At 35.8% G+C, this 25,964-nt stretch overlaps 1 long non-coding RNA gene across 2 annotated transcripts; it reads right to left on the bottom strand.

The window, feature by feature from the left end:
- Positions 1 to 20,215: 20,215 nt before the first annotated feature.
- LOC146937595 (uncharacterized) lies at positions 20,216 to 23,551 on the bottom strand. 2 transcript variants are annotated; one of them, XR_015030985.1, is made up of 4 exons: positions 22,784 to 23,551; positions 21,527 to 21,820; positions 20,760 to 20,854; positions 20,216 to 20,655 (listed from the first exon to the last, which is right to left on the bottom strand). It is a non-coding gene; the product is annotated as an uncharacterized LOC146937595 (long non-coding RNA). The 2 variants fall into 2 exon arrangements; XR_015030986.1 differs by having other exon boundaries at positions 21,527 to 21,669.
- Positions 23,552 to 25,964: the final 2,413 nt, after the last annotated feature.

Below are 25,964 nucleotides of genomic sequence, written 5' to 3'. Positions count from 1 at the left end.
CCAAAAAGGAGGCAGGTATGTACGAAGTCTCTAACTATGACCACCTTGCTTCTAAAATTGATACACTAACTGTAAAACTTGAAAAACTCAATGTTAGTGCTATCAATTCTGCTTCTACTCCTTCTTGTGAAATTTGTGGTATAACTGGTCATGCTGGTGTTGATTGCCAACTAGGTAGTGCTATTAATGGTGTTGAGCAAATGAATTATGCTCAATACAACCAAGGGATGAGACAAAATCAAAATTTTTATAAAAACCAAAATCCCTATGGACAAGTAGCACCACCCGGTTATGCAAACAACCAAAGATTCACTCAGAAATCCAATTTGGAAATTTTGTTGGAAAACTCTATTGCCAACCAAACCAAACAACTTCAAGAACTTAAAAACCAAACAGGATTTCTGAATGATTCTCTTTTCAAGCTCAATACCAAGGTTGATTCTATTGCTACTCACTCTAAAATGCTTGAAACCCAAATCGCTCAAATAGCCCAACATGTGGCTACCTCTTCCCAAACACCGGGAGTCTTTCCTGGTCAAACTGAAGCCAATCCCAAAGCCCAAGTTAATGTCATATCTTTTGGGGGTAGTAAGTTAGGCGAAACTTTTGCTAAGGTTAAAAACATTGGGAAAGAAAATGTCAAGCCTTTAGGTGATAAAATTGTGATAGAAGAAGCAAAACCGCTTGAAGAAAACAAAACTCCATCCCCCTTAAATCTTGATAAGCTTAAACTAGAGGGTAAGTTTGAAAAATTTGTCAACATACTTAGGAAGATTTGCATTAAACTCCCCTTTGCTGAAGCTTTGTCTAGGATGCCTCTATATGCCAAGTTTTTAAAGGAAATTTTTTCAAAGAAAACACCTATAGAGCATAGTGAGACAATAACTTTGGCTAAAGACACTAGTGCAATCATTCAAGAAGCACCCCCTAAACTTAGAGATCCAGGTAGCTTTGCCATACCATGTGAAATTGGGAATGAAACCATAAACAAAGCCTTATGTGACTTAGGAGCTAGTGTTAGTTTGCTGCCTTTGTCTCTTCTCAAAAGGATATTAGGGATAGGAGAATTGAAACCTACCGAAATAGAGTTAAAGCTAGCTGATCGTTCTACCATGAAACTTGTAGGATTTGTCGAGGACATACCCGTTAAGATAGAAGGGATATATATCCCAACTGATTTTGTAGTCGTTGACATTGTGGAGGACGAAGACGTCCCTATAATCCTAGGTAGACCTTTCCTCGCCACTGCGGGAGCTCTTATAGATGTCAAGAACGGTAGGATAGTTTTTCAAGTGAGTGATAAGATGGTAGGATTTGAGTTAGAAAATGTTATGAAGGGTCCCGCTCTTTACTCTTGCTGCATGCTTAACGATCATGTTGTGAAAGAACGTTTTAGAGCGTCATCTACATAATATGATATCTTTGATCCATTCTAAGGACTCTTTCTAATCGTCAAGCTAATGACATTAAAAGAGCGCTTCGTGGGAGGCAACCCACGCATTTAGTTGCTTTGTTTTGTTTTGTTTTTCTTTGTTTTTAAGTTGTTTTGTAGGTAATTGTCCAAGTGTGATTCGAAAAAATTGAAAAAAGGAAATTTTTTGAAGCCCCCTACCAGAAGGTTGGCACGGCCCGTGCTAAAGCTGGCACAGCCGTGCCATGGTTTATGAAGAAAAAGAAGCCAGGAGCCACAGAGTGTTGGCACGGCCCGTGCCAAGGGTGGCACGGCCGTGCCCGATGTCTTGATGCCTATATACATAAATTTCTCTCTTCTTCTTCCTCATTCACAAACCACAACCTTCTTTCATCTTCTAAACCTCTCTCTAAACCTCCATAACTATCAAACCTCAAACCTTCATATCTCCATCAAATCTTCACCAAATCACTCCATTCTTTCACCAAACCAATTCTAAACATCATTCCAAACACAAACCACCAATCAAAAACATCTTTCATCCATCCAAACCTATAATTCACCAAAACCCTAATCTTTCAAAACCTAACCCAAACACCACAAAACCTTAACCAATCTCCATATCAAAACCCACAAACCTTCCTTCAACATCAAACCCAACACTAAACCAATCCTTTCCACCAAAATCTTTCCAAACCCTAAACCTTCCAATCAATTCAAACAAGGGTCAAATGGCTTCAAGAAGAAGTGGTAAGGAACCAGCAAGATCTCAAGGAGGTCCTCCCCCAAAGAAGCAAACACAAGTCAAGAATCATGGAATTCAATTCAAAGATAACAAACAAAGGTACAGGTACAAAATTCTTACTTCTAAAACCTTACATCCCTCTAGATATCCTGATTCCTATGATTTGAATGTGCTAGGGCTTAGAGATGATGTTTTTAGGTTGATAGGTAGGCTAGGTTGGACTAATATGCTAACACCTATGAGGGGTTATGAGAATTTCACTTATGAATTTTTAAGCTCACTTATTTTTACCAAAGATAAGTTGAATTTTGATAACCCTAATCATAGAGTTGTTTTCCGGTTAATGAATATTGATTATAATATGTCTCTTCAGCACTTTTATGAAGCCTTAGGTTTTGTCAATGAGGGGTATATTCATGATCATTGGGATGATAGTCTAAAACCAGATAACTATGACCCAGCTGCCTTTTGGAACCGCATCACCGGCCTTGATAACTATGTCCCTAGGGCAAACAAAGCTAGCAACATCCACAACCCCGTACTTAGGTACCTTCAGAGGGTAATGGCTTGCACTATTTCGGGTAGAACCGAGCTAGGAAACACTAGAACCAATGAGTTGTTCATGTTATGGGCAATGCTCTACGACCACCCCGTCAATACTTGTTTTTATTTGATTGATTACCTAGACTTTGTCGGTACTAGACCGGCCGGTAGAGGAGACATAGTGGTGGGTGGCATCATTACATATATAGCTAGGTGTTTTGGAGTAGATGAAGATGAGGGGATCAAACCAATTGAGGGAAACAATAGGCTTAACATTGAAACCCTTATTGCTATGAATTTCATCAAACATCGTCCACACCCCTCCATTACCAACTTAAGCTAAATGTGCCAATCATGTTTTTATTGCCTAACCCATCTCGGACTACCACCGAGGTGGAAGAAAATTGGTTGTATGTTGATGATGTGCAGGTTCTTGGTGAGCAAGATGATGATGAGGGAGAAGGTGCTAACTTGCACCATGATGAAGGAGAAGGTGCTAACTTGCACCAAGAGGGGCACCATGGCCATGAAGCCGGTGAGCTTAATGAAAATCAAAGATGGGCATGGATTCACAATGAAATCGAGAGGATGAGCACCGAGCAACAAAGGCAAGGTGTTGAAATCTCCGGCCTTCGCAATGAAGTTCAAAGGGGCAACCGTGTCAATGATGAAAATAATGAGATGCTCCGTCGGATGATGCAACACCTCCAACTTCAAGGTCCTCCTTACGGACCTCAATAAACAAATGTGAGCTTTCCTCTTCCTCTCTTTCCTTCTTCTTCTTCCCTCTCCCTAATTCTTCTTCTACTCTTCTCCTTCTTTCTTCTTCTTCTACTTCTCCTTCTCTTCTTTTAATTTCTTTTTCTTTTGAATCATTAAGGACAATGCTTCCCCTAAGTGTGTGGGGGGGGGGGGGGGGGGGGGGGGGCTAATAAAGTGTCTAGAGTCGTGGTGTCCAAACTCCCTTGAACTTTATTCTTTTGTTTTGTTTTTATAGCGAAAGACATGATTAAGTAGCTTGTTTTTAATGTAAAATATGGCATATATTTTTTTGTTTTTGTCTCTCCTTTAAAGGTTGCTTCTTGTACATGAAAGTAGTTTCTTGTGTTTCTTATGTTCTTGCTATACCCATGTCTTGTTTTTTGTGAAATTCTCCAATGAGAAAAGCACTCGGTTGCAATCCTTGAGCAAATGTATGAATAGGTATTTTAAGGAACACGCTCTATCTTTAGTGTTAACTTAGACCCTTTAAAGTCTTAAGAGTAAAAGTAGTATAAGTTTGTGTGGGAAATTAATCAATGTTCTTAATTGTTAAATTTTTAAATTGTTAAAGTTATAATGGGGCGGGAGAATGGCACCAACATGTGGGGGAAAGGACAATCCCTAACTTCCTAATTGTGGTGGTGACTCCCTAATTTGAACTTAAAAGTGAAACAAATTCATCAATGCTAGGGGGAAAAGGACAATTACATCCAAAAAGACTTCCTACGCGGAGATGAAATAAAATAAAATTTTGCAGCACTGCTTAGGGTGATTTTGAATCTAGGGGGAAAGGACAATTACATCCGAGAAGACTTCCTACGAGGATAGATAGCCCCTAAGCATCTGCAGCCTCTTGTGCTTAATTGTTAATCTAATTTAATTTTAACTCAAATTCCCATCACCCTTATATGAAATGAAGAAAGGACTTTTCTCGGTTACTTTAGCATTAAGGATAGAACCTATTCCTCATAATATCTGTCTTATACAGGAGCAATAAAAGGGTTGGACTGCACACACACACACACTCACTTGAGACTTGATGTTGGGTAGAATAGGTTCATGAGGAATGTTTGAAATTGTAATTGTGTACTTGAAGCAAAACCTTTTTTTTAGAGATGTGTTCTTAATATTGCCATGAATAATCTTTTGTTTGCTGCTATGTCTATTGCCTTTTGCTTGAGGACAAGCAAAGATTCAAGTGTGGGGGAGTTTGATGAGTCATAGAATAGTCTAATTTAATGCATTATTTAGTTTAGTTTTATTTAAGATTTGATTTGATTTTATTGCATTTTATTTCCTTTTAGAATATTTTACTTTAAATTGCTTTTTATTTTATTTTAGGAACGAATATATGGTGGAAGGTGTCTTGGAGCAAAAGAAAGAGGACTGGAGCAAATACAGTGCGAAAATACGAAGATACGGAACAAAAATATGTTCCCACCAAGTCAGAAGCTTGGCACGGCCAGTGCCAACATGTGGCACGGCCGTGCCACCTCCAGAGGCCTCTTTTGCTGCTTTTTCTTCGGGTCCAAGTTACCCTGTTGCAGCTTTACTGTTTTACCCTTTTAGTTGCTTAGTTTCTAAGTCGATTGTAAAGCTATAAATAGAGTAGCTCTCCACCATAAACATTCACCTTTCCTTTGAATATTTCAAGTATTATTTCAATAAAAGTTCTTTACTTTATTTACTTTCTTCTTTGCAATTTACTTTTATCGCTTTCTCTCTTCTTCCCCCATGTCTACGATGAACATGAATGAGTAGACTTCTTTGTCTTGGGATTGTTGGATAAATCTAATGACGTAATCTGGATCAAGCCAAGCCTTAAACCCTAATTATTTGTTACCTTAATTCCTTCTAAATTCACCGTTTTAACATGAATTAATTATTATCAATCTGTGGAAGCGAACGCAGATGGTTTGATAATGGTTAATTCATCATCACAGATATCAATTCATAAAGCGAACGCGGAGCTTTGATATCCGATCAAGTGAATTTAGACAAGGTTTGCGAAACATGAGAATAGTCTAGCAAACCTTGGGACACATAAAGTTTCGACCTTCAAGGGTCCCAAAGGCAATCACCCATGAAAATAGGTGTGGTTGTTGGAGGGATACACTCACTGACTTCGAGAGGAGCTGTGATATGCTAAAGAGAAACTTGTCCTTAGTAATTAAGATTAACGCATAATTATAAGTTTAAGGCTTGCTTGTGAAAAGATTCGTTGTTATGATGAACCAATGATCCCAAAGCTTTTTATTAATATTGTTATTTACCTTCAGCAAACAAACCTCCCTTTTACTAAACTTTCTCGTCTTCTAATCATTCTTTAAAAGTTAATTAGATTGACCAACTCCCTAGCGGAACGATACTCTACTTACTACTATTACTTCGATAGGCCATCCACTTGCGGTTTGGCCCTATCAGCTTCCCTACTATATAATCTTGTTAGTAAGAAATACAAATGTTTATCTTGAAGGTTTACTATTATTCAAAAAACAAATTTACATGTACATTTTCATTTTGATATTAATTGTTTTAAGAAAATGATTTTACTTAATACAATACGGAGTTCATTATATTTTTCGAAAATATAAGATCCTGTTTACTTTGGGCAATATTTTATATTTTCATTTCTCAAAGTTTGTGTTTATTTTATTTGTTAATAAGGAGACATTCTTTTATGATCACAAATATAAATGAATAGTGTTTGGTCACACACGCATAAAAAGACTTTTTCTTAAATACTAAATCATTTTACCATCGATTTTTTTTTATTATTAGAAGAAAAAAAAAATTAATGTAAGCGTGCCCAAATACCATTCATTTATGTTTGTAACCATCGTAGAATTCCTCACTAATAAGATATCGAGTTCACATGATCATAACTAGTTGGTAAGCCCATTACATTATATATGCAAGGGATGAAGTTTGATCCTCAGATTTCCCACCTATACACCTTAAATGATGAAATTGTAGCGATTAGACTACTTGACAAAAAAATAGAAGACATTGAACTCTTGAAGTCAACAACTTTGTGTATTTTTTTGGAAATAATGAAAATACCAAAATATATTTTTCATTATTTTCAAAAAATACATCATCTCTAACTAATATTTCACATCTTCTCTCCATCAAAATTATTCATTTTAAAAGTGTCACCTTATTTTACTATTAAGTTAAAATTAGCACATGTTTTAGAGAATGTAAATAAAAAATGTTTTTTACAAAGTAGATGGGTACTAACATTTGTTTTTGTGCTTTGAAATATTTCAGGACGTGCAAGCTGAGAAAAAGAAGGAAGTAGTAGGAAACATATGAATCTCTGTTACAACATCACTAGTTTGGTAATGTATTGTTTGATTTCGATAAATCTCATTTGGTTAAGGAGACACTAAACTCGTGAAGTATGTTTTCAGTTTAACAACACCCATGTTTTGTTTTATTTTACTTTTTAAATTTGAAGCAACTTCTTGTGAGTTTTTTTTGTTGATATGAATGGATAATACTCATAAGTGGCTAAACCCCTCATGGGATAGGTTGGGTCACGACACATCTTCAAAATATAAAAAGAAAATAAAAATTATATATTTATTTTGTGAGATTTTAAATAATTCTGCGATGGCTTTAGTTTTTGGAGGTTCCAAACCCTCGAAAGAGTGATGTGCAGAATTTTCGTCACAGTTATATTTGGTTTATTAACGGAGGTTTACATACCTTCTAATTTGCAGTTGGTTAAGAATTTCATCCTTATTTATTAATCCTTATTTATTAATTTTGTTAAGTCTGCAACAACTTAACCTAATCTTTTCCCTCCACTAATCCCTTATTAGGTTTGCAACAACTCAATCCTAAAATTTTGGCTATAAATTTGCATCATTAAATCTAATCCTCAACCCTAAAATTCTGGCTCTAAATTTGCATTATTAGTCTGTGATTATTCATGCTACCTCAACAAAAACCCTAATATTTTCCTCTTTTTTTTTCTTTACCTATCCACAAATTTTCTCGAGGTTCGTTCCCATTAAACATTTCTCTCTTCCTTCTTTGTTTTTTCTTCACCGCTTTCCATATAAATTCACAATCACTCTTTGGCAATTACTGCTTCAATACCTCCTTCAAAAAACTCGCTTCTTCTCTGGTAATACTTTATTTCATCTCTTATACTGTACTTTTATATATTACAGTATATTCAACTCGTGCAGCGCACGGGTGAACAGTTTAGTTTTGTTAAGTCTGCAGCAACTTAACCTAATTTTTCCCCTCCACTAATCCCTTATTAGGTTTGCAACAACTATATCCTAAAATTTTGGCTCTAAATTTGTATCATATATCCTTATTATTTATTAATTATTTATTAATTTTATTAGGTCTGCAGCAACTTAACCTATTGTTCCTATAGATTTTTTTTTTTGACAAAAATAAATGATATTCATTCATTTAAATTGATAGAGTACATCGATACAATGAAAATTCGCCAAAAACAAAAAGGATGAATCTGTGAACAAACTCACAACATCCATGTTAATAGCATCAAACGGCAAAGTACTAAAGCCTACACATATGACTATATTTAAATCACCGGAATACTCATGTCTCCGGATCTGCAACATTGATGATTCCAAAGTCATTGATTTAATCTGCACTGGATCGAAGCTGATCTGACAATCTGAACCGAACAAATACCTGAACGAAACAAAAAAGACAAACAACGTCGCACAAAGACGACGAACAAAACAACGTCGCACAAAGACGACAAAATCACGAAAGAAAAGGCGAAATAGATGTGAAAATCACTTATTTCAATAGAAGGGAAATAGAAAAAACGAGTTAGAGGGGTGATTTTGGGTCAAAAATTGACCCCAAATCACCCCTCTTTGGTGGATGAAGGTGAAGAAACTAGGGTTAGAGTTTTGTTGTCTATTATAATTTTATTTGGATCAATAAATTAATGTATACAGTTGTCCTGTAGATTTTTTTTAACAAGTTGTTGTACACTTATTTAATACGTTTACAACCAGAATACCCTATTTATCCTTATTCATCCTTATTTATCCTTATTTTGGATTTTTTTTTTAATTTCATGCCTTTTTTTTTTACATCCTTATTTATTAATTTTGTTACCTCTGCAGCAACTTAACCTAATTTTTTCCCGCTCATTTGCTTTATTAGGTTTGTAATTATTTAACCTAATAAATTCCATCTAAAAAAATGCATTGCACACCAATTTCATTCCTATCCGCTTGCCTTTTTTTTTGAAGAAAATATTTTCTACCATATCAATGATCTTATGGATTAAAGATTATTTATTGGTCTCTATTATAGTCGAGAAAACCCGTGCGACGCACGGGTCAAAAGTCTAGTAATTTATAACAGTTGTAAAATATGTAATCCATATATTTAAAAACACCCTTCTGAGCTATTTAATCAAACTCGCTCACTATGTTTTATGTTTATCAGTTTATCTTAAATTTTGTATTTATGAGATTTGTTTTCTCGCTCCTCAACTTTTACTCCCCTCCCACCAAAATTCTTAGCACATAGCTCCAAACCCCAAAGCAAGGGCAGCAAAACAAAAAGGGTTATCCTAACACTTGTTAAGGAAACCAAAAAGGGTTTTTCTACTATGTGCAAATTTGCACATGTTAAAAAGTTTAAAATAGAAATTTTGTATTGGAACTTATACATTTAATATTAAATAAAGTTTTTGAAAATAATTGTTGTTTTTTCAAGAAAAAGTTACTATTAGTTGTTTTAACATGTGCAATGTTGCACATATTAGATAAACCCAACCAAAAATAGTAGGTTTGTATTGGATTCAACAATATTTTAACTTTAAAAAAATTAAATTCATCATTTTTCACCATTTCTCAATACAATATTTTTATTTTTATCCTCTTAATCAATACCCTAAGAGCACTCTTTAGTTGTAAATAATGGTTCAATGTTGTATTTTATTTCTCAAAGGTATGGAGATTATATACACAAATAGGCACCTCCAAATTCTCCTAGATTTGTGCCTCATGAATGCCAAACCTACAATATACAGTTTGACTAATTACAATACAACTCATGAGCTAATTAAAATGACATTGTTAAGGGATATATATAAATGAGCAATGCTATATCTCTAGAAAAAAAAACATCAAGAATTCTTCAAGAATAAAAAGCAACCAATCACACTGCACTATTTGCCACAATTCAAGGAGGTGTGGCTGAAAAATAGGAAGTGGATAAATAAATCATGCAATTAAAACTTGCCACATGTGTCTTGAAAAATTCTTGATACTATTTTTCTAGATAAATAGCATTTTCCTATATAAATTCCCATACAATTTTGATTTGCCTCGTAAATAGTTACTGCATAAAGTAATACCCTCCCTCAGGTTGGAGCATGAAGATTTCTAATGCCCAACTTTTTAAGGAAGGATTGAAACTGCATTTTCCCAAAGCCTTTGTAAATATATCTGCAAGTTGAGTTGTAGTAGAGACATACGTGGGACATGTACTTTTTTAGAACTTCGTTATGAACAAAATGACAGTCCGCTTCATTGTGCTTGGTAAATTCATGGAACACATGATTTTTTTTTGGCAATGTGTAAGGTTTCCTGACTATCACAGTGGACAGTCCGCTTCATTGTGCTTGGAGATGATCCCCTTTAACCATTTCAACTCACATGTAGTAGTTTTCAATAGACTTACAAGAGACAATATGTCGTTTCTTTGTATTCCAAGAAATAGGAGATTTACCAAGCAACACTAGCCAACCACTGACAGAGCATCGCTTCAAGGGACAACTGGCCTAATCTGAGTCGCACCAACCGTGGAGTTGTAAGTCTTCACCACCACGATGTCTCCGGCGGAGATCCTCCACGTCAGCTCCACGGAGGTCGCACTTCTCTTCACGATTTCTGACTAACTGCCCTTCTTCCTCGGACGATTCACTTCCTTCTCCTCTACCCATCTCTAGGGTTTGGTTATTGTTACGTACTGCAGTTGAAAAGGCTGAGCACGACTGTGTGGGGCGGCGGAGAGTGATGAAGAGAAAATCGGTTGGGTTCGAATTTGTGTTTTGCGAGATTTAGGATTTCTTAATAGAGAAAGGATTCCAAAACGAGGATACATATATTTCAAACTTTTTTTTCTTTTATATTTGTGATAAATATATCATACAAACTATTTTTTTTAAGAACAAACTAATTATTTCATTATTCACAAAAAAAAAAATCATTTGATTAGGGCTTTTCGCCCTCTTGTTAATGTTTTATTTTATTTTTTTGAGAGAATTAATGTTTTATTTTAACATAAGTCTAATTTTATTTTAACATAATTTAATTTAAATATAAATATATATATTTGATTTTTTATTTTAGTGTACTTTTTCAATAATTAATTTTTTTAGGTTAAATACGTTTTTAGACCTAACATTTAAGGTGTGTTTGATCTGTTAACAAATGAATGAAAAAATAAGACAACTTAAGTTGTACAGTGTTTAATTTATAAAATTGTTTAATTAAATTTGTTCATTATCATACGCGACCTTTCCGGTTAGTGTACAATCATTATAAAAAATGTCAGCTTGTCATCACCACGTCAACATTGTTAGCCCATTTGAAAGTGGGGACGAAAAGTGGGGATGAAAACTTTTAGAGAGACCAAAATTTGGAGTAAAGTTTTGGGTGACTAAAACAAAAATTTGAAATATTTATAGAGATAAAAAAAACATTTAATTCATTAAGAATTTATGTTTGGCTCCACGGATCACATTCAATTGGGCCGGGTTACTTTGGCCCAAATACAATTTTAATGTTTTCATAGGAAAAAATACCAAATCATTATTTTGTTTGCTTATTACGCATAAAATAAAGGACAAAGACCAATCGTAGTAACAGATTAAAAGATATAGTGTTTAAAAACTTTTCTGTCAGGTCTATCATTGATGTGAAAAATATTGGTTCCACAATTCAATAACTTGTTTGATCACAAATTCAATTAATTAAGCATCAATTAAATTCGTAAGAATTCCACTGGTTATATGAACAAGCGTCGATATAACCTAGAGTTTGATTAAACACAATTAGGGAACAAGCGTCACAAAACTGTCATCAACCTAATTACTGAATTCTATCAAACCAATAATGAAGCGTTAAAGAACCTAAAAATCTTCACTCAAATATAAATTAAAAGAAGCGTCTAATTTAATTCAAGTAACCCTAAGCAGGCACATGATTACAATTCAGCAGAATCAGATTGAAACAAGCGTTCAACATATGAAACTATAAATTATAATTGATGAAATCAAATAAGAACTGAAGCAAATGTTTAGTACATAAAGCATTCAACACATACAATTGAAGATTGAAAAGGAAAAGACATTAAATCATAGAACACGAAATTGACATTGAAATCAAACCTCAAGACTTAAAACAAAACCCTTAACCAGTGAATTGATCAACATAATTAAGCTTCCATCAGGTTGGTTTTGCACAAAATCGAAATATGAAAAATGGCTCTATAGAAGATCCTGTTTTGGCTGTTTTCAGCCTTATTTATAGGTCTAAAAATTAACCTACTATATAAAACCCAGCCTGAGCAAGAGTTTGGATATAGAAATGTCAATTCGGCCCATTACAAGAGATTAAATGGCCCAGAAATCCGTAGTCAGCTATAGTGCTTAAGAAATTCACCTTTTTGACCATCAAGAAGTTCAAACTAGGCTTTCGTTCAACATGAAAGTTGTAGATGGTTTTCCTAGCTTTCCAACGCCTATTTGTACGCCTCATTCTGATAACCTCGGCCAAAGTTATTGCCTGCACAGTGAACAGGGGTCAAACACACATTTAAACGAAAATTAATCCACAAATTATATTAACGCTCAAATCAACCCAAAATACAAAAACATGCTACAATTATAATGTTAAGCATAAAAATCTCTCAAGATATCAAAATGCAATGCTATAAAATATATGCAAAAATGCACCGATCAACCGGCAAATCCCCAACTCCGACCTCACTTTCAACCTTCAAAGAAGCAAACATCACAAACACCTTAGCTTCCTCACCCAAAGACTTATCTACTTACACCGCGGTTAAGAACTTCCCTTCCACATGCTCCTTCGGTTTAGAAAACGTAACACTCTCGGTTAAACAATTAATGTTCACACCAAAAGACAACAATCAGTTCATACCAAAAATCACATACATGTGCTCCAGAGGTAAACAAACTAAATCCAACCTAAAATCTACAATACCAAAATTCACAGGACAACCCAAACAAACCAAGGAAGTGGTCACCGATCCATTGTCGGGGGTATCGATGACCATTTCTCTCAACGTAGGAGACATAACAAGATTCAAACACTTAGCACAACCAAGACACATACAATAATGAGTTGCACCCATATCAATAATAACAAGCAAATGAGTGTTGTTAATAAAGCAAATACCTATGATCATCGACATTTAATGCAAAGACCTTTCTACCTGACTTCTTCTTCTTTGGCTTGGAACACTTGGTACTAATATGTCCAGCATCTCTGCAATTGTAGCACACCACCTCCTTGCTTTTGCACTCAATTGTGTGCCTTCTTCTCCCCCTTTTTGCGTTTATGTGTTTTATTTCACGCCGTGTTAGGAAGAGTTCCTTCGTCCGCGCTTCCATTCTTTGTCTTTTCCTTAAGCAATTTGCTTCATGCAATAGTTGTCTTGTCCAACAAAGCTTTGTTTTTATGTCTTGGGGAATACAACCGGGCAATGTTTAGTCCCCCTTTATAGGGATTTAGGGGTATGACACTCTGCCTGAAGGGTGGCTAGCCCCCAGGTAGGCCTGCCACGATTGTTTAGGCTTTCGTTCTTCCTAAAAGCAGAAGTCGTACCAATCATTCGCCTTTGCATGCTCCAGCGAGTTTCTGACCTCTGATCCTGTCAATCACACATAATAAAATCATTTTATTGCAAGCGGAAGGTGCTCATTTTATTAATATTGTGGTGATGTTTATAAAATGTTCTTTATTCGAGTGTTCGTGTAATTGAAAATTCATGGTTCACAATTTAGGATTTCATTCGTACTTAGCTACCTTCTGGATGACCCCCCCTCTTTCGCCGGATGTTGTCGCATATTCTGTCTTTCTTTCCAGGTGAAGGGGGTCCGGATTCTTAGAGGGCTTCATAGAGCCTTCTGGTGCCGCTGAGGTCAGCATGGATGGTTATGACCTTTCCACTTTCATCGTATTGCTGATGTTTTATTGTATTGCTGAGAAAAATAGAGCTCTGATAGTTATTGTGACTTCGTAGGAATTAAAATGACGAGTGGAGGGATGATAAAATAATAAATTATGAAGATGGAATGTGAGGAATAGAAGTAATAAAATAAGTGGGGGGAGGAGGGATTAAATTGTGATAAGTGGAGGGGAGAATAATAATAATAATAATAATAATAATAATAATAATAATAATAATAATAAACCTAATTTTATTAGTATAAATGGAGAGATAAAAAAATCAGAATAAAAACTTTTGCTGAACCGGAGAAAAGAAAAGAGGAGAGAAGAAACCCTAGCTAAGGAGAAGAGAGTCAAACGTTGCGTTTTCGGAGAATTCGAGGTAAGGGGGAGAAGTATCTTAATTTATGATGGGAGGATTGTCTTAAATTTTAATATGTTGTTGCTGTTATGGTGTGAATTTGTATGAGAGAATGAAGATAAATGAATTAAAAGATGAAATTGAAAGGTGAGAATTAAGAAAACTAGTTTAGGTTTCGAATTGAGTTTCTAGTCTTAAAAAGAGTGGATAATACAGTAGGTTGATGAATAATTAGTGTTCTAATCATAGGGTAATGATTAGGGTCAAGTTTGGAGAGTATTGGATCGAAAACGGAGTCAAAAAGATTTCCCCAAGGCGAAATCGCAGCTGAACTGCGATTTTGCTGTCAGTGTGCAAAACGCGTTTTTATTATCTCAGTTTGACAAGTTTAAGTTCCGAACTGGGTTTAGGTGTCTGCACAAAAGTTGTAGATATGGATGTTAGATGTCACTAGGATTTGGAGGCAATCGATTTAAGCACATAAAACTCAAGATATGATCAAAATACTACACAGGGGTCGGCAGGGATCAGCACGGACGTGCTCTTTCCCCGAGCTTAGGAAAATCAACTTTTCTGGAATTTTCTGTTCTGAATTAGGTTTGGGAGTCTTTATGAAAGTTGTAGATATGGTTTGTTAGCTTTCAGTTGCTTTTGGTTGGACCCCATTTAGATTTTTAGAACTTTAGTTATGATTAAAATACTGCACGTGGGTCATGCTGCGTTTTCCATGAAATTTCAACATAACCCTCTCAGTGGACTCTAAGACATCTATGACATCATTAGTGAGTTTAAGCAAGCCATTAGCGTGTAAATTAAAAGTAAGAGTCCTTAAACTATATACCTAGATGAGGAAGTGTGTTTAGGCATAAATAGAAGTGATTACCTTAAGGAAATGGCGAGTCTAAAACATGAACTTGTGATAGCGGCGTAAGACAATAGAAGGTAGTAACGATGAAACTATATATGAAGATAGGGCCCTAAATTTAATGAGCCTAAAATAATGGAGGAAATATTATGAGGAATGACGAATGGAGTGAAAGATATCTTAAGACTGAGAGCGAAGGGTAAGACATGTCACTAAGGCAAAAGATGTAGAAAATGGAGATACAACTAAAGATGAAAGTGTGTTCTAAGAATAATGTTGAAATAACGATGATATAAACTATATATATATATATATATATATATATATATATATATATAGGGAGCATATCAAGTGAGAATGACTATTTTATGTGAGAATGATAAGAATGAATGAGAGCCATCAGATTAAAAGAGACTATTGTGATTATAGCATACACCTTAAGTACGTCATGTGCAAGTCATGTGCCAAATTTTCCTCAAACCTAGGCTTTCACCCTTTGTAATACCCATACTAAACGTACCTAGAAAGTTTAGCATGTGCATTTATTTAGTACTGGATACATTAAACAATTTACAACATAAAGACTCCGAATGAAAATCTTATACAATAATGTGCATTCGTACAATAATAAAGTAACACAACTTTTCTAAAATAATGAATGCGTCCTTGCATATCCATATCATCCTACAGCGGGTACGAATGAACACATGCTGATACATCCATTCGGCTACTAGATTGACATCCAACCTATTTATCTGAAACAAATAAGGATTGGGGTGAGACATAATGTCTCAGTGAGTTCTACCTAATCGTAGGCTATAGGTAACCTCAGGGAAAACCTACGGTCACCACGTGTCTACAATACAACCTACCGGTTGATTATACGTGTGTGGGGACTTGCATACTTAGACGGTCGTGCATGCTAGGGCCGTCATAAGATTCTTCTTACCTTGTTATAGGCTTCACTTCTTATACGTGTCATGGCGGTTAAGGGGATTCTAGGACCGCTTTGCTAAGATTACGCTCTACGTATCGAGGCCTAAGCATAACATAATCATGACACGATTCTAAACCGGACGATCAAGGGAAAACTAAGATCGTCCTCGGCATAACTTTCTCTATTGCTCTATGCATAAATACGTTGTTTCTAACAACATATTCTATCTTGCTATCATGCTAGTTCTTGACGATCTACGCCAAGGTTCTACTAATTCTTGACAATCTACGTCAAGGCTATATGACATAACATAAACATGTCTAATAATTATGCATAGTCAGATTCATTGATTATGTTAGCGTGTAACAACAAATATTATCTGAGTTCATTTTACGGAGAGCCCCGGAGTGGAGTAAACCCTTAGCACAATCCATATCTAACCGATGGAACCTATCTAAGGTATCACCAACGGCACTCCTGCAGTGGCGTGCGGGATCCTTACGGCTAACCCTGTTTCACCTAGTGGAAACCCCTTATGTCCAACCTAATGTGGATCACAAGAGACATGACACCTACATCTTGTTTAAGCTTTCTATGTGAATAGATATCTAATCGCTTCACAGCTTTAATAAAGTCTGAGTCTATAAATGCAGGAGTGTTAAATCTATACATGCTATCTATTTTACCTCGGATTCCTAATAGATCCATCTAGAGGTAAACTAAATGCTTGCTTAACTTTCTATGTGAAGAGATATCTAATCAATTCACGTCTTGCCATACTCGTATGGCTTTCTATCTTCGATACGAAGGGAACAATCTATTCCATTCTGCATCTAATCAAGCATCTAATCAAGCGTAAACTCAAGTCTAACATTCTATTTCTTTACTAACGATTCTAGTTCTAGACAAGCTATTCTAGTTCTTGACAAGCTATGTCAAGGCTCTACTTTCATTCCTTTCCTAGTTCCTTGCTACCCGAGTAATTCGGCTTAAACTCTCTTGATTCACTCTTGCCATTCTTATTAAGTTTGCCATGATTTTCATTTCAAGAATCGTTTGATGTTATGTGCATTGCCTAGATGTTGTTTTGGGGTTATAAAGTTGTAAAACATTGAAAGAAAAGCTTCGGAATGCACCACGGACCCTAGAATGGACCAACAGGCCGAAAGCATGTTGGCCAAACCAGAGAGCTGCGCTAATACCTCCCCTGGAGCGTGGCTCATCCTGAAGAATTTCTCTATTAGCGTAGATTTCGCTAATAGCGCAGTTCTTCGGATCTGTGGTACCAAATCTGCAATTTTGACCCCAAAACTCATTCAAATCAATCATGCAATGCACCATAATCATCCAGCAACATATATATACATTTATAAACATATTTCATGGAAAACTAACAAGTAATCAACAAGAATTTATCAAAAGTACATTAAGGTTCTAAACCTCTCATAAACATAAATCACTACTTTCTAACATGAATTTACACAACCAAGGGAAGGTAAACTATCTATAGAACTCACCTAATCATGTTTCTTGCATCTATTCAAGCTTCAAGCCCAAACCCTAGGTTTTGATCCAATTCTTGATCCTTAGCTTTCAAACCAAACCATGCTTTAATCCTTTCCTTTTTATGTTTCTTGCTTGCTAATTTGCCTTAATCCATGCTTGATCATGATTTGGAAGAAGTTTGGATGATTATGATGGAGAGGGGGAGGCATGGCTAGAGAGAAGGAGGAGAGGAATCCTTTCTCTCAAAACCTAGAGAGAGAAAGTGTTGGTAAAAATGAAGGAAAATGGCCCGTGTGGCCTTATATAACTACTTGCGGCTATTTACCATCTTGCCCTCCGCCTTAATCGTGTCTGACCTGGCACTGATACATAACTTCTTACTTAACTGATATCGTCTGACAACATATTAATATCTTCCATCGTACATATCATTCTTCATCATGCTCGCTTTCCATGAACATCAGTCCTCTGATACATTTAACAGATAAAATTCCATTAGCTGACGAGCGGGATGTTACACCCTTCTTCTCACGTGAAACTTTCTTCTTCATTTCTCATTCAACGTTATTCTTCTCCTCACCTTCCACCACCATAGGATGGTTGTCACCCCTTCCACCACCAATTCCGGCAGCGCATATAATACAAAATCACGGCGGCGCCCCTAACCTTCCACCACAGGATCACGACGACTCTCTCCACATCTCTCTCGTTGTGATAAAAGGGTCGCCGACGTACTGTGTCGTGATAAGGTGTTAGAGTCTTTATTTGAGAAAAATTGATTCAAAATTAAAAAGAATAATGCCAAAATACAGATCTGATGAATATACAGGCTTCAATTTCATGTTAATTAAACCTCCATCTTCCATCACGTTCCAATCTTCTTCCGACCTGCTTCAATGGTGATGAAGCTAAAATTAAAGTCAAAATTAAAATTAAAATTGAAATTGCGTTTTACAGGTTCAAAAAGAACAAAATAAAGGCATATATTTTTAATCTGAAAGTGTACCATAGATTTGAGAAAGATTAATATTATAGATTGGAGAAGATGAAACTTGGGTGTGAAAGGCAAAGAAGATGAAATGTGAGTGACAAAACTGATGGATATAGTGGATGTGGGCACATGTGTTATTTAATATGACTCTTTTAATCTCTTCCATCTATTTTTAATCTGATGTCTCTCATTCATTCCTATCATTCTCACATAAAATAGTCATTCTCACTTGATATGCTCCCTATATATATATATATATATATATATATATATATATATATATATATATATATATATATATATATATATATATATATTTATGTACATATGATGTCTATCGATGTATGAGATGTTAACGTTGTAATATGGTGAGGTAAGATGATAGTATAAATGTTATATGACGACGATGAACGACGTAATAAATGATGCTTATGAAAGACTTGAAGGTAAAGTAAAGAGAGTTGTAAAAGGTTAATTCATGAACTAATAAAAATGAAAATAATATTAAATTAGAGTAAAGGATAAATGTAGCGACGAGTATATATGTAGAGCGAGAGCGTAAGAAAGTTGTTAGGTTGAAGAGAAGAAGAGTCAAGGTAAATGGTAATGATAAATATACGATGAGGTGTAGGGAACCGATGATAAATGGGTGTACGTTGAATAAAGGATATGGTGAGGGATGTCTGTCGCGGTAAGGATGAAGGTCGAGTTACTCATGAATAATTGGACAAGATCATAACGGTGTAAATAGCGAGACCGAATTCGAGAATCAATGAAGAAAAGAGGATTGTATTAGGAATAGTTCATAGACAGGAGACAGAGGTAATAAAAGAACCTAGGAATAAAGGTTAAGTCTAATAACATAAGTTAAAATTAAAGAATACAAAAACTAAGTAAAACAAGCATATGATTTTAGTGGCCTAAGGCAGTAGACGGTGAAGAAGATGAGTCAATATATTTAGATTCTAGGTGAAGGGATAAGACAAGGTAAATGGAAATATAAAGGCTTAAATTAACGTAGGGGATAATGTTAGGAATAATGAAATTGGTGAAGTAACGACCTTAGGTTAAAATAAAATGAGTGTGGTCGATTTAAGAAGGTAGATGATGTTGAGAGAATTGATAAGACGAAATAGACCGGTATCGAGAGAATAACTCCTTAAATTATAATGAAGTCTTAGTGAGAAAAGTTGCTGAAGTCGAAAGTAACTATAAGATAAGATAATAACTTTAAAATAGAACGAAGTTAAGGTTAAGAGAATGATCGATGTATAGATGACGACAAATGTGAGAATGAAGTAATAAGATATAAAGTCGTTTTATTGAGAAGAATAAGTATGAAGGAGTTAATGACGATGGTGAGGTCACTACAAGAAATGTTGCATTTTGCCAGGGGCAGAAGCCCTGGTAAAATGCTAAAAGCCTTGGCAACTGGACGTTTGCCAGGGGTTTTGCCAGGAGCAGAATCACCAGCAAATCTGCTCATCGCAAATTGTCCTGCCAGGGGTTTAGCTCCTGGCAAATGCGCTCCTGGCACAGACCCTGGCTTAACCCCTGGCAAATTGTGTCAGCTTGCATGCAGCTTTTCTGGCGTTGTGCAGGCTTTTGCAGACTGTGTCAGCAGTCATTTTCAAAACATGCCAGGAACATTGCCAGGGGTTAACCCCTGGCAAAATGTGTACGAATTTTTAAAAAAAAATGTTTTTTAATTGTTTAAAAAATCAAAATACTAAAATTTAATAATTAAAATAATTTTAAAAAATAATTTAATTTTTTTAATTAGATAGATATTTCTTTTAGGGAATGATTATTAGATAGATAGTAGCCATTTTTATGGCCCAAAATTAATACTTAATACAGTACATTGATAAAAATTGATAAGAACATATACATTCTCAACAATGAGATAATCTAGTCGTTCTCTCACAGCTCAACAAGATCCTCAATACGGACTTGCTCATCTTTTGAAGTGCAATTTCTATCTATAGGAGCAAAACAATTCAAACATTTCTAAACAATTCAAACACAATTCATAATTCGTTAACAGCATAGTCTAATACTTAATGCAATAACTCATACTCGAATTTTCTTATAAACATACACATCAGTCAAGCAAACAAAGTGTGGAAGCAAATCGGTATGTTGAAGCAAAGCATGACAGCAACAAACTGTGACTGACCATTGTAACTGAATTCTCTATGCCAACACTAATACCAAAATCAGTAATTTTCGGCTCCCCTTTGAGGTTTACAAGTAAATTAGCAGGCTTTATGTCTCTGTGAACTAAATATCTGACTCCGTGCAGATAACTTAGACCCTTCAAAAAGATTAAAAAAACCAACCAAGTTAGTAGCATATCTCAATTCACAATGTTTCAGTAATGAAAATTTAAAATGAAAAGTAAGAATATATGCTCCTTACACGTAGGAGCTTCTGAAACATGGATGATAAAATAGGTTCGGGTATCGTTCTACAAGACCCTCATAACAAGGTGCCTCACATAATGTCCTTATCTCCTAATTGCCACAAAAGTATCACCATCAGTCAACATGAAACAATTATGATTTGGCCTTCTTAAATGTTTGAGATCATTTCCACACAAATAAAGGGTCTGGCAACCTAATTATATCACTAATAGAGTCACACAAATAAAGGGTCTAGCAACTTAATAACTTCAACAAGTTTATGACATTGACAGATCACATATCTCGTGTACACCATTGACGCCTTAACGCTATCATGAATAAGTTTATGACACAAAATTGTCCTAAAACTACTATTGCATGGTATAGAAAGTATCTGACATGATATCATTATAGTATAGTGTTTAGTTTTAATTTCTACCTGTTATATGAACACAAATCAAGCAGCTCTTTCATTTGAAAATCACTAGTGAATCAAGTTGTCTTGTCTAACCACATGTTGTATTGTTTAATTTGAATCGCTTAACTTGAATTGTAAATTAAGATTCAACATCGCAATGCATAAAATCAAACAAAAGTATCAGAATCTTACGGAAAATCCCGAAGCAGATGAGTTATTGATGTTAAAAAATCATAATTTGTTGTTTCATTAGGTAGAAACTCATTAATGTAACCACTACATAATCAGTTTAATTATTTCAATACAGCTTCATTTTATAATTTGTGTACTTATTGACAACGTTACTAATATTGATATTGTCTAACCTCAAAACGAAGATTATTAGCCATCATATCCACTGCAAGCTGCTCATCCCCAAAAGAGTTAACACATTGTGTTCCACCACAAGAAGTTGTCTTCACTTTGAAAGAAATTGTTCTCAATGCTTCTCCCAAACAGACTCATTCAACTACGCATAAAACACACATGTAAGAAACTCACCAAACTGTCGCTAATTTCACATTTGGTTATGACTGAAGTACTCTTTGTCCATGAAACTTCAGTGTTGATTTTGATGACGCTCTAAGAGATTATCCAAATAAAGAGGTTGATTTCAAACTCTGCCTCATTGCAAAAATATGTTAGTATTCTTCTTCAAATAAAATGAAAACATAAATATCACACGTAGAATAAGTTACATAATGATAAAATAAAGTGCCATTTAGAACCTAGACTCTAGAGTCTAATTACTCTACTTCTTGTTCCAAATATGTATCATTCATGTTGCACAAACTAATATACCTTCGCATCATAAAAGTGTACACAAGTTAGAATGAGATTAAATTCATGTTCTAAGGTTAGGAATCATGTTGTAGTTCTAGTTCTAGTGCTCGAAAGCCCTTGCTGGAATTGGCTTACCAGACAGTCCTAAGGTAAGGTATATCATTCACATTCATTATATCCATGACAATAAATAAGTATATACAATAAAATATTATGAAAATTGTTTACTCAAATGCTAAGAGTTGACACCAATCATTGACTACAGGAACAGGCATTTTGAGCTTAGTCTTTGATTGAACAACCAGCACCATCTCATATTTATTGCTCTACTGAGATGATAATTATGAATATGATATCTAGGATCAATGTATCTATCGTTACTTTTTGATAAGTTACATAAATTGCTCCTGTCTTGAAAACTAAAATAGAAAATTCTATAAAATCAACATGTCAATAAACATGAATCAAAACTATAAGCCGTAAGAAGTCCCTAAAATCTGATTAGAAATACCCAAATCTACTTTCACACGCCCAAAAGGAAAGGAAAAAAACTTCAATTTGATTTAAGAACAACTCACATAACCCAAAATTTTCATGAATTTAAGATTACCTAGAAGAAAAGGATTCATTAATAACAAGAGTGGAAACTCCTTACATTAATTTGGGAATTGTTCAAATTCTAGAAATTGAAACTCACCCTCTGTTTGTTCCTTAAACAAATTAACACACTCAAATCAAATAAAGCCAAATGAGATTTTGAAGTGTATTGTATCGATAAACACTAAATCCTTGGAACATACCTTGGTTCACGGTGGCGTGAGGGTGTACCTCCGACGCCGCCAACGAAGTTTGTTACCGAAAAGCTCACCAAGAAGAAGACAAGTGATTAAATGGCCGCGAATCAATTTTCCGGTGCGGCTGAGGCGAGCTCCAACGCGGCGGAGGTGAACTCAGGCACGGTGGTCGCCGGTGAAAGTGCTCCAATCTCGAAATAAACATAGGGGTTTTCTTGAGAAAACGGCGAGGAGTAAGATTATCAACTTAGTTTCTCAGAAGGAGGCTCATAATGGCAAGGTAATAAGAGAGAAGGTGATGATTGGGGTTTTTTCAAATCTCCCCAATCAACAAAATAAATAGGTGGTTTTTGAAGAGGAAGAAGAGAGGGTTGCAATGGTGGTGGCGGTGCAGTCATACGATGTCACACGAAGTCGCAGAAGGCAAAAGGAAGGGCAACGGTGGTTTTGATGGAGGAGGAAGTGAAATAGTAGAAAGCAGAATATTGGTGAAGGTTTGTGTCGTGTAAGAAGAGAGAGAACACATGAACCATCTTTCTAATCATATCCCATTTTCCTTATAAAAATAATGATAATAATAAAGAATCGGGTCCCACCCTTACACTTTGCCAGGGGTTATTTTAATTTGTGAGGGTTAAACCCCTATTTTATAAGAATCGGGTCCCACCTTTTCTAAAGTCATGTTGCCAAGGGGTATCCCTGGCATTGCTCCTGGCAAATTTGCCAGGAGTTCTTGCTCCTGGCATTATTCCCTGGCAATATGCAACATTTCTTGTAGTGGGCAGGACCTAGTTGTAAAGAGAGGAGACGTTATATGCAATGGTAATGAACAAGTAAATATCTTAAGACTAAGAAGGAGGAGTCCTATAACTGTAACAAAGAGTGATGACGATTAATATTATATATATATATATATATAAAGAAATTAGTACGATTAGAAATGATGAGGTTATATTATAATAGTGGTGAGAATGACGATGTCTATGTTGTTGTGAAGATGAGAGTATCGATGACTAATTTATGACGATGATGAGAGTGATGATATTTATCTATGATGATGATGAGAGTGGCGATGATGTTTTGTGTGCTTGCATTAGAGTCATGCATTTTAGAGGAAATCTTGCATTAGTATGTGGAATTATGTGATGAGTGTATACTTGTAATACTTGTTGATTTTAATTCTATGCGTCCATGTAGAGTCTAGAGCATGATGTCTTGCATTGTTATGTAGTGAAAGTCTAGTAACATACCTCTGGCAAATTATGCAGTGAAAGTCCAGTAATATACCTCTGACAAAATATGCAGTGAAAGTCCAGTAATATACCTCTGGCAAAATATGCAGTGAAAGTCCAGTAACATAACTCTGGAAAAATGACGAGTAGGGGTGGTACCACATTCATATAGGTCGATAGGAGTGTCCATATGCATATATATGATGATGTTTTGTGCTTGGTGGTTGTAAGTGTGAAAATGATGTGTTGTAGTGATCTGTGAAAGAAGAGATTGTGCATAATAACTGTTGAGAGTGAAGATATGGTGGAGATTATATTATTTTGATATTTATTTAATATGTGTGCTTTTCCCTATTATTATGTTGTGGCAGGATTTCTGACCCCTTATTTTGTTGTGTTATTTTCTGTATGGTGGCTGTACCTTGAGTACAGATACTCAGTTTGACAAGGAGTAGCTATGAGACGTTTTAGAAAGTGGAGATGAGGAGATGCCCTCCGTTTAGTTCTGTTATTAGTAGTTGAATAAGCATGTAGTCACTACGAGCTCTGATATTGTAACACTAGGGTTGGGGATGCCGATTTAAATTTTAATTGCAGTTTCAGTTGAATCTTGGAAACTTTGCTATTTTCCTATCTATGATTATTGAATGACAAGTATGAATTTATTAATGTGATCAGTGAATAATTTTCTACTTCTCCAGTGGATTTATTTTAAAAGAAAACATTTTATCGTTATTTTGTTATATAATGTCGAGTTTTGTAACATCCTTACTATTAAATATATTCTTATTATTTAATAATTATCGTTGGGAAATAGGGTGTTACAGTTAATAACAGGGTTGCATTCGTCTACCAGGCATCCTCCCACCTTGTGACACAATATGTTGGTGTTAATAACGAGTGGAAAAGCCCTATTAGGGTCTCCATTTATCTTTTCGTCGTCGGTGAATCCCAAGGATGGTCTTGTCTTCGCACTTTTCGCGACCTAGGTCGCGTCGTTTGCCACCCTTGGTTCAGCAGTCTTCCTCTTGGGTGTTCTACTTGGGTTTGGATCTAGGTTGGTAGGCGTCTTTTGATCCTCGTCTTTTCTGTCCCTTCTTCGTTCCTCATTGGATAAGTGAGCTCTTACGCGCCCTCGATTTGGAACGTAATTGGCGCTTCATGTCATGCGAGGCGGGGATTCCTTTCGTTTCTTGCTTTTTTCCAGCATGTTCCTGGTGAACCGACCCAATCTCCCTTTCTTTATTATCCCATCAATCGCTTCACGAAGCTGATAACAATCGTCGGTGTCGTGGTCGTATGATTGATGGCATTGGCAGTACCTTTTTTTATTTGTCTTCGCGGTTTCTTTCAACGGCCTAGGTGGGGGTGATTCCTGCCTCCCTGAACTCCCTGCCACGACATTCTTGGAGGATGGCTTCCCGTGATGTATTTAACGGGGTGTAGTCCTTGCCCCGTTGGCCAGCTCTCCCATGGCGCAGTCTCCTTTTGAGCGTCATTTTTGACGATTTCTTTTTCTCATAAGTGTGGCGTTCCTGGTTGTTCGTGTTTTTTCCGTCCCGATCCCTAACTTATTTTGGATTGCGAGGTTCTTGCAGAGGTCACCTCGAGGGCGGTGTTGTTACAAACGTCACGAGTGCATGTCACCTTGGCGCTCAGAGTATTAGCGGGGCCAAATTTCACTGACCTTTCCTTCGCGTCTCTTTCCTTTGATCGTGTGACTTTATATTTTTTCAGTCACAGCTCTTTGATTGTTCATCTGTTGACGTCATTGTGCAGTGTCACGAGTAGGGCTGAAAATGAGTCGAGTCGAATCGAACCTGTTTAAGCTTGACTCGACTCGTTAAGAATTGGCTCGATTCGAACCTCGGTTCGAGCTTGACACGAACTGTTTTTCAGCTCAAGTTTGGCTCGTTTAAAGTTCACGAACAATTTGGTTCGGCTCATTAGGTTCA

This window comes from Medicago sativa, chromosome 3 (assembly GCF_051527215.1).
Source record: "Medicago sativa cultivar Bolivia chromosome 3, Bolivia_mono, whole genome shotgun sequence".
Lineage (NCBI taxonomy): Eukaryota > Viridiplantae > Streptophyta > Magnoliopsida > Fabales > Fabaceae > Medicago > Medicago sativa.
The sequence above is the reverse complement of the archived record's forward strand: the minus strand, read 5'-3'. Positions and strand labels throughout refer to the sequence as shown.